General features: G+C 34.7%; 1 long non-coding RNA gene across 2 annotated transcripts; it reads left to right on the forward strand.

Annotated features, from left to right (window-relative positions):
- The first annotated feature begins 347 nt into the window (after nucleotides 1–347).
- Nucleotides 348–5328, forward strand: LOC110438310 (uncharacterized). Of its 2 annotated transcripts, none has more exons than XR_012398999.1 (3): nucleotides 348–754; nucleotides 4685–4842; nucleotides 4913–5328. It is a non-coding gene; the product is annotated as an uncharacterized lncRNA (long non-coding RNA). The 2 variants fall into 2 exon arrangements; XR_002456556.2 differs by having other exon boundaries at nucleotides 348–613.
- The last annotated feature ends 3651 nt before the right edge of the window (nucleotides 5329–8979 follow it).

The raw sequence follows: 8979 nt of genomic DNA on the forward strand, positions 1-8979 counted from the left end.
GGAGTTTTCTGGGAGAAAAAACGAAAGGGAGGGTGTCGGGAATGTGCTTTAAGGGGGCTTGAAAAAATGTGATCCATTTTGTTCTTTGTTCTTTTTTATATGTGGATAAAACAATTGTATTCTTTAATTGTATTCTGTACGCTTTTATAAAGTTTCTTGAAATAAAACAAACGCAACTTAATTAAAAAGAAAGAGCATTTTAAAGATGTGCATGTTGTGAACATAGACTGGAGGTTGTGAGTGGGTTTGGCAACCCTGAAAGCAAAACAAAAATTCAACTGCCCCTGGTCATGTCATCTTAAAGAGCAATGGGGCCCTCTAGTGGTCCATGGGCCCTCCGCAACTTTTGTATTTCTCACAGGCTTGTTTAGTTGCACGTGGGACACGTAGACTATTTCGTTGCTCTATTTGTTCACGACTGACCTTTCCAATTTCACATCAAACACCGTGAGCGAATACCTGATGACGCTGTTTACCTTTTGCCCTTTAATGCGTCGTTATTAATTAATGACTGAGTGTCGCAGTCGCTCGCTCACAATGCCGAAGGCAATGCAGAATAAACATGCTGGAAACTACAACAGGGAACCCGCATGTAAATTTATTTGGGAAACACGTAAGTGGACCACGTCATTTAGATGGGTCGGATCATATAAAAAAATCTCAGAAGGAGAGACAAATTGGTTTATTTATCTGATGATACTTCTAGTGCACTGAGGAGGTTTAAACTGAGCTCATAATGATGCTTGTATGTCTGGTGAGTTACATGACTTTTTTTTGTTTTGTTTTACTACTGCTGGACCTATGCAAAAGAATGAGTAAAATAAAATAAAAATAAAAAACTGTATATTGTTGTGTTTATTTTGAACACATTTCTAAACATAATAATTGTATAACTCATTACTATAATGACAGTAGCTACATAATAATTGACTAGAAATTTTTCAAGACACTTCTATACAGCTTAAAGTGATATTTAAAGGCTTAACTGTTAATTAGGTTAACTATGCAAGATAGGGTAATTAGGCAAGTTATTGTATAGCAATGGTTTGTTCTGTAGAATAATGAAAAAAAAAAAATATATATATATATATATATATATATATATATATATATATATATATATATATATATATATATATATATAGCTTAAAGGGTCTAATAATGTTGACCTTAAAATAGTTTTTTTTATTTATTAAAAACTCCTTTTATTCTTGCTGAAATAAAACCAATAAGACTTTTTCAGAAGAAAAAATAATATCAGACATACTGTGAAAATTTCCATGCTCTGTTAAACAATCTTTGGGATATATCTAGTTTTTTTTTGTTTTTGGAGGGGGGTTGTATAAAAAAATTGTATATAGCCTACTTTTGGGCGAAGCAGTGGTGCAGTAGGTAGTGCTGTCACCTCACAGCAAGAAGGTCGCTGGTTCGAGCCTCGACTCAGTTGGCGTTTCTGTGTGGAGTTTGCATGTTCTCTCTGCGTTTGCATGGGATACCTTCGGGTGCTCCGGTTTCCCCCACAGTCCAAAGACATGCGGTAGAGGTGAATTGGGTAGACTAAATTGTCCGGAGTGTGTGTGTGATTGTGTGTGTGGATGTTTCCCAGAGATGGGTTGCGGCTGGAAGGGTATCTGCTGCGTAAAAACTAGCTGGATAAGTTATTAACCCCGGATTAATAAAGGGACTAAGCCGACAAGAAAATGAATGAATGAATAGCCTACTTCTATCACAAGGAGTATCAGCGAGTGTGATATTGCTTTTATAAAACAGTTCAACAGCGTAATGTAGATATGTAAATAAAATTAAAAGTTACGAATAAAACTTTTGTATTGCCTACTCTTCAGATCTTTAAACAGAACTGCATTTATAACTATGCTATGCTAATATGAAATAAAATAAGATTACATATATATGTGCAACAGTTCGACAGCATAGTCATGTATATAACAAATCTAATCAAATTCCCTTTTTTTGGGGAACTACTTTCTTCTGCCATGTATTTAAATCTGCAGCTGACCATCTAAAGAGCAGAATCCTTTGTTAATTAAAAAACGTCACTTCAGAACTAGTATTCGTAATATTGCAATGTCTTAGTAATAACATAACCTTAACAAATTACATTTCACAACCAACTACTATCAGACACCCATCAGACTCCTGAATAAGTATGGGTCGAGTCATCAGAGGAGGTAAAGATGCTGGTAATGACATGCTGGAAGTCTCATCGCAAATCATCAAAACACATTTTGAAATAGACACTGTCCCTATAAATAAACTGCATATTTGCAATCTAAACCACTGCTTTCTCAGCTAGAAAAGTCTCAAAAGTTCATCTTGACGTTCAAACTGTTGTCAAACTACTGTGCGTTTAGTCCTGTGCTTGGCACTCGCTAGAGTGATCACTAGAATATCGCATATATAAAATGTATAATGAGTGTAAAAAAAAGTGCATCAAAAGGAATACATTAAAACACTTCAAGTCTGGTTGTAATTTGCCTTTTAAATGTTTTACCAACATTAAAAGGTCAGCAAAAAGTTCTTAACACAAATGTATATGTGTAGTAAATACCTGTAGTTACTGAGAAAGTTATAGTTACCTTCTATGCCTACTAGAGCTGCACAATTAATCATAAAAAGATCTTGATTCGACCCCCTAGACCAGGGGTGGCCAACCCTGTTCCTGGAGATCGACCTTCCTGCAGATTTCAGTTGCAACCCATATCAAACACACCTGCCTGTAATTATCACGTGGTGTTCAGGTCCTAATTAATTGGTTCAGGTGTGTTTGATATGGGTAGCAACTGAAATCTGCAGGAAGGTGGCTCTCTAGGAACAGGGTTGGCCACCCCTGCCCTAGACGATCTTAATACAGCATTTCGGTTTTGTCAATCATATTGTTAAGTTCAGGAGAGAAGCAAAGAAGGCTGCACAAGCCTTCACATTGTTTTACATACGTTGTTCAGCATTGTGGACACCTCCAAATGGTGTTGAAAGAGTCACATGCTGTATTTATAAGATATAATTTACCCCAAAATTGTCATTTCTGTCTTCATGTAATGATGTATTTGCGAACGTAAAATCACACGTGACGTGAGCTGACTGTCTTTTACCACAGAGAGGGTGGGCGCGCACCTCTGAATTAAGTCTACTCTAGTGAACAGAACCTGCATATGCTGTGAATAAGAGGTAATAAAGTTGTAAATAACATTCCGTTTGTGGCACAGAGAAATCGTTTGGAAGCCGTGTGAGAAGTGAACCACTCTTAACAGTGAAAATGAAACAGAAAGCGCACACATTGTTGCCAGATGTAGCTGACTGATTCCAGCCCAAAAAGTATCCAAAACCCGCCGAAATGCAAAAATACCCACCCAGTCTTCTGTATTCACGAAAATTAGGTCAGTGACAGATTTTAAGCAGAAAATGACAGATTGTAAGCAGGGGCGGACTGGCCATCTGGCAATTCTGGCAAATGCCAGAAGGGCCGGACCATTTTTTTAAAATGTGGGCCGGTCAGTTTTTTATTTTTATTTTTTATTTTATTATTATTTTTTATATGTATTGTTTTTACATGCAGGCAGCTTTTATCTCGTGCAACATGTGAATATTATGATGACATTGATGATGGTAATAATAGTAAATGTTAAGCATTTGGCCCAATCGGTGATAGTTTCGAGAGGGGCCGACTCAATCAAAGGTTACGCGGAGATAATCAAAATCTGGCAAGAATGTCAAACAAACAGTACGTATGGTAATGTGGGCTGGTGTGGCTATAGTGCCAGGGCTGAATTTTTGTCCCAGTCCGTCCCTGATTGTAAGCATATGTCTCAAACACAATAATTCAACATCAGAATTATCATCAGCATTAATGACCAGGACAAATCTAAAGTCCACCATTCCAAGTCTATACAAAATTTAGCACTTTAACCAACAGTAGACCTACACAAAGCCTATTGCTGTTTTACCACATTGAGAATAACAATAATAATAGCCCACTCATATTAACCTTTATTTTACATCTACAGAATTGTGAGAAAATCCTGATCTTTATTTTAGTCAAAAAAAATTCTCATTTTAGCCAGAATCGTGCAGCTCTAATGCCTACCCTTTAAATATTTAACTGATGAATGACAAATGAATTATGCTAAGTTTGATGATACAGAATAAACACTTTGATTGTTGTATTGAAGCTGAACAAGTAAAGATGAAGAAAAGGAGAAAGAATAAAAATACAAGGGCCCTAAAAAAGAACAAATGCAGAACCAATTTACTAAGCCATGGCCATTGTGGTACAAGAATGCAAATAGCAGGATCAGGAATGCAAATAAGAAAATACTGGGGCAATAAACATTATAACTGTTGTATATACACCTGAAGGGACTTTAATGCACAGAGAACAGCAAAATATGGCAAAAGTAATAAGTTAATAACAATAACAAAAATGCATAAAGCTTAAGAAACATACAGCTACACACATGCAAAAAATCTACCTTTACTGGCCATATATATATAAATTACATAATATAATTAAAAGGACCAATTCTGGTCCTTTTGGTCATGGGAGGTGGCAGAACGAATGCCCCCTGGCAATGGTCATATGTGTGTGTGTGTGTGTGTGTGTGTGTGTGTGTGTGTGTGTGTGTGTGTGTGTGTGTATATATATATATATATCTGCTTTGTTTTTCAGTTGGTGTTGCTGGTGACAGGACTGTCCAGCGCAGAGCGTTACCCCTGCTCCACATGCAACTGCACAGCGGCAGAATTTCTAAGTGTTTCAAATCATCTCATATACCCCATTTTAAATTATGACGTCAGCACTACATCTCTGTCTCCTTGGACATACAAGTAAGCAGATTCACATAATAGCACTATTCTTTAATTATGGCTGCATGGAGTGAAATGTGTGTTTTTCCAGATGCACTAAGGATATGGACAGGATTCCAATGGTGCTTTGTAATGCGGTCTGTGATCAGCCATGCTGGAAGTTCAGCAAAGCTGCCAAACCAGCAGGAATAAAGGTGCGAATAAGCACTTTTCGAAGGCATCCATGTGATAATGGCCGCTACAGACTCTCCAGAACACAGTATAAACTGATTGTTGGATGCACTTGTGTTAAATAATGCGTTATAAAGAAATGTTATGCATGACATTACCATTATGTGTGTATTTAAATAGATTTTTATTTATTTATTTTTTTTATTTTACTGTTATATACTAATGTAATATACTGCTGTATGTTGTCAAATTTACCAGGTTGTAACCATGCATGTGCAACATGCTGTGCAAACATTTTTTCAAGAATCAAAAGTGAAATAAAGCTTTAAGATTTTTTCCTGTTGTTGTCTTGCTGAAATGTCCACCCTGGTTTCATCTTCATCATCCTGCTAATGTTGGACTGAAGCAGCTGATATTCATTTACACTAAGGAGGGGCTGAGGGGGTTGCTGAGCTACTGTCTGAGCTTTTCATGTCATTCTACACCTCCCTTCTACACCGCCCTTCTACACCTTCCCTCCCTTCATGTGTTCAATACTTTTATTCTGTGTCATTAATTTTATTACACATCACCAGATTTGTAGACTAATTAGACTTGTTTTCTTTTCATATATTGCTTTGGTTGTTACCAACATCTGGTAATAAATATGTTTAAAATAAATATTTTCAATATGTTAGAAATATGTTGCCTGAGAAAATTGGTGACGTGTTCAATAATTATTTCCCCCATTGCATATATAGTGTATTACTAATTATGTATTGTCAATAAATGGCTCTGCAACTTGTTAATCTGAAACTGTTTTTCGAGTTTCAAAAAAACAAAAAAAGCATTATTTTATAAGTCATTATGCAAAACAAATGTTGAAAAAAAAAGCTTGTGTGTAATTTACTCACGCAAATAATTCCGCATTTAGTGTGGAAGCATTTTTAAGTCGTTGTGCCTGTTATCAGAAGTGCGTCTTCAATAATGTTATGTCAATCAGACATTGAGAACACGTAAATAGTTTCTGTGAACAAGTTGTGGTATTTGCACTTCGCCTAAATAGACTTTCCGAAACTGTCTATTTTTATTATCCTTGCCAGGGGGAAATAATCATGTAGAAGCAGATGTTTAGCCAGACTTTTACATACATACATATTGACTGGCTTCAATATAAACTGTTTTAGACAAACAAGTAAGTTTTGAGTTCTGAAACTTACAGCATGTTTTAGTACAGTGACTAAAATATCCCTGCCTTGGAATTATAAGGTTCTATCTGCATTCTGAATGATTTTGAAATATTGAGCTTCAAAAATTTGGCATTTGATACAGCAAATAATATACAGTTTTCTTATACAGTAACATGACAGAGACCATAAATGCACACCCATATAACCCTGCAGCCCAAGACCAGTTAAGCTGTGCTAAAAAATTTGTCCAGTGCAGATGTTAATTTTATGTAATTAATATGGTTATATTTATTGAATTATATGCTTTAGAGGAATTATATTTAATATTATATGCCCCGTGAATTAAATTAAGTATTTGCCCTTCAAGGCTTAATATCAAATTTAAAGACTACAGACAATAAGCTAATGAGTTGTTTAAAAGTTTAACAAGTTTAACTGACTTTCGACTTTGCAGATAAAACCTTTATTTGTTTTTAAATAAAAAGTCTTACAATGTAAACAACTTATAAAAAACATCATATAATGTAAATGAGTCATTTAATAAGAATATGTGAATATCTCAATTTTGACAAAAATGTCAAACCATAATTCTAAGGTGACTATATGTTAAAAGATCTCTGTTCATCACCACTAAGGTCACAAGTTCTGTCTTTACAGATTTGCCGTTTCCCAAATCCATCAATCCAGTGAACATTCGCAAACTGCGTCACAAACTTGTACGCTTGCAACTACACCTTTGGAGCTGTAGTTAGAAACATATTTCCTGGCTAAATTTTATTCCTAGTTATCCACCCTATGCCCTTTTCATTTAGAACATTCTAACATTTAAACTTGGAATGATTTGAAAAAAAACAAAGCATTAAAGTCATCTTTCTTACGTGTAATTTGCTTTCAAAGTATTTTTACAGTTCAGTTTTAGTGATCTTCATGTTTACAATTGTGCTCCCTTAGCAGTGCACTTTGAAAACATTTATGTCATTTTCAACACAGCCGTGGCTCATGACAAAAGCTATGGGTGACCTATTACTTAAAAGTGGAATTAATGTTACGTCTCCAAAGCTTGTGAAACAAAAAACATAGCATATGTTAATGCTTTTAATTTATAGTAGGTTATTAATTAAGTATCTGTACTGTATATGACATGGGCCTGCTAGTTAGAACATTTCTGCAGTGGTTTGCATGTGGCAAACTGTAAAAGTAGACTTTTCAAAAAAAATAATAATAATAATAAACAACATCCAACTTAATAATAATAATAATAATAAATAATATTAATCATTAATATTATTCATTGTATTGTTGAATTAGGATTTTTTTTCATTTTCTAACAAATAATAAATAATCAATTTCATATCTTAGTAAATAGTCTCTTTATATATGATTTATATATGATATTAGAATATCTTTTGTAAGGGATTTTGTTTTTTTTAATTTAATATGCAATGTTCTCAGTACTATTTGTAAAGGAAATAGGCTCTATATGTATTCAATTAATGTGGAAAACGAGTGCATGTTTTTAACAAATAATATTTTTCCAATGTGCGTGCCTCTAAAACAATATAATTTGCACAAAAAATAGATCCCCATTTAGAGCATTATTATGGGAGTTTGTTGTGGAGTTCATTCAAGCCTTTCTGCAACGATGAGTCACACACAATGTCGTTACAAAGTTCATGTACACACACAGCGCTCGCGTTTAACTTTGCACTGTTTTTGCATGGCAAGTTTGACAGAATATATGTTATTATCTGCTGCATGGATCTACGTTGTGTTCATGTACAAAAAAAAAAACTGATTTAACAACCAGATTAAAGCGTCTTCTTTTATAATTGTACTGACACGTGGGTATGTTAAAGATGCCAAAATCACTGAAAAAAAAGAGACTCTTTGACTTATTGACTGTGGACACACTATACCTACACACAGTTCTGTCTAAACAGCTTACATAAGATGATATTCGTCATGTCAGCATGAAACAGATGCAATGAAGTAAAAAAAAAAAAAAAAAGATAAAAATAGAGCAGGACTTGTTTTTTTGTCCATGGAAAATTGATTGGATGTTTGTAGTTTGCTGTTTGTTGATCTCATGTGAATAACAGGTTGTTCTGCCTTCATTGGCAAACACTTAATCCAAGATGACGAGAGATGTTGAAAATATTTCACAATACTCAAGTCAGCGTTGACTTCCGGCTCACACAAACTTTGGAATGAGAGGTATTCCCTTTCCCTCGTGTAACTCATTTCATGTGTCATCTTCCACAGACCCGCGTAATAGTATTTTGCCTCAAGCTTTACAAAGCTAGCCTCTATTGTTTAGCATTTAGCGCATCAGAAAAAAAAGCACAAAACACAGCAGGTGTGAAATAGCTGGATAGCATTAGCGTTGACGTTTGTTATTTTGGTTTTGCTTCCTTCAGAATACTCAAGCAAGGTGGTCATACCCGTGGGTTTGCACCATATTTATAGAATAGAATATATGAATAGAATTCCAGTGAATGTTTTAATGAATTATGTATGTGCGTAAGCTGCATCTCAGCTACAGGATTGTTACTAGAAGGGATTCAGCTGCAGCCGGAAGTAACAAAAACTAATTTGTAATATTTATTAAATTACCCATTAGTTGTATGTTATTAACATCCACCAACCCTCACAGTAATTATTTTTGTACAGTTTCAGAGGAAATATGCTATATTGATGTGTGCAGATGCAGCTGATACAGCAATTGTATTATATTTTAAATGATTAACTTAGTGTTTCAATGATATTGACAAATTTAAAGATTTAAAAAGTCCTAAATTGTTGGATTCATCTCTTAATG

This window comes from Danio rerio, chromosome 23 (assembly GCF_049306965.1).
Source record: "Danio rerio strain Tuebingen ecotype United States chromosome 23, GRCz12tu, whole genome shotgun sequence".
NCBI lineage: Eukaryota > Metazoa > Chordata > Actinopteri > Cypriniformes > Danionidae > Danio > Danio rerio.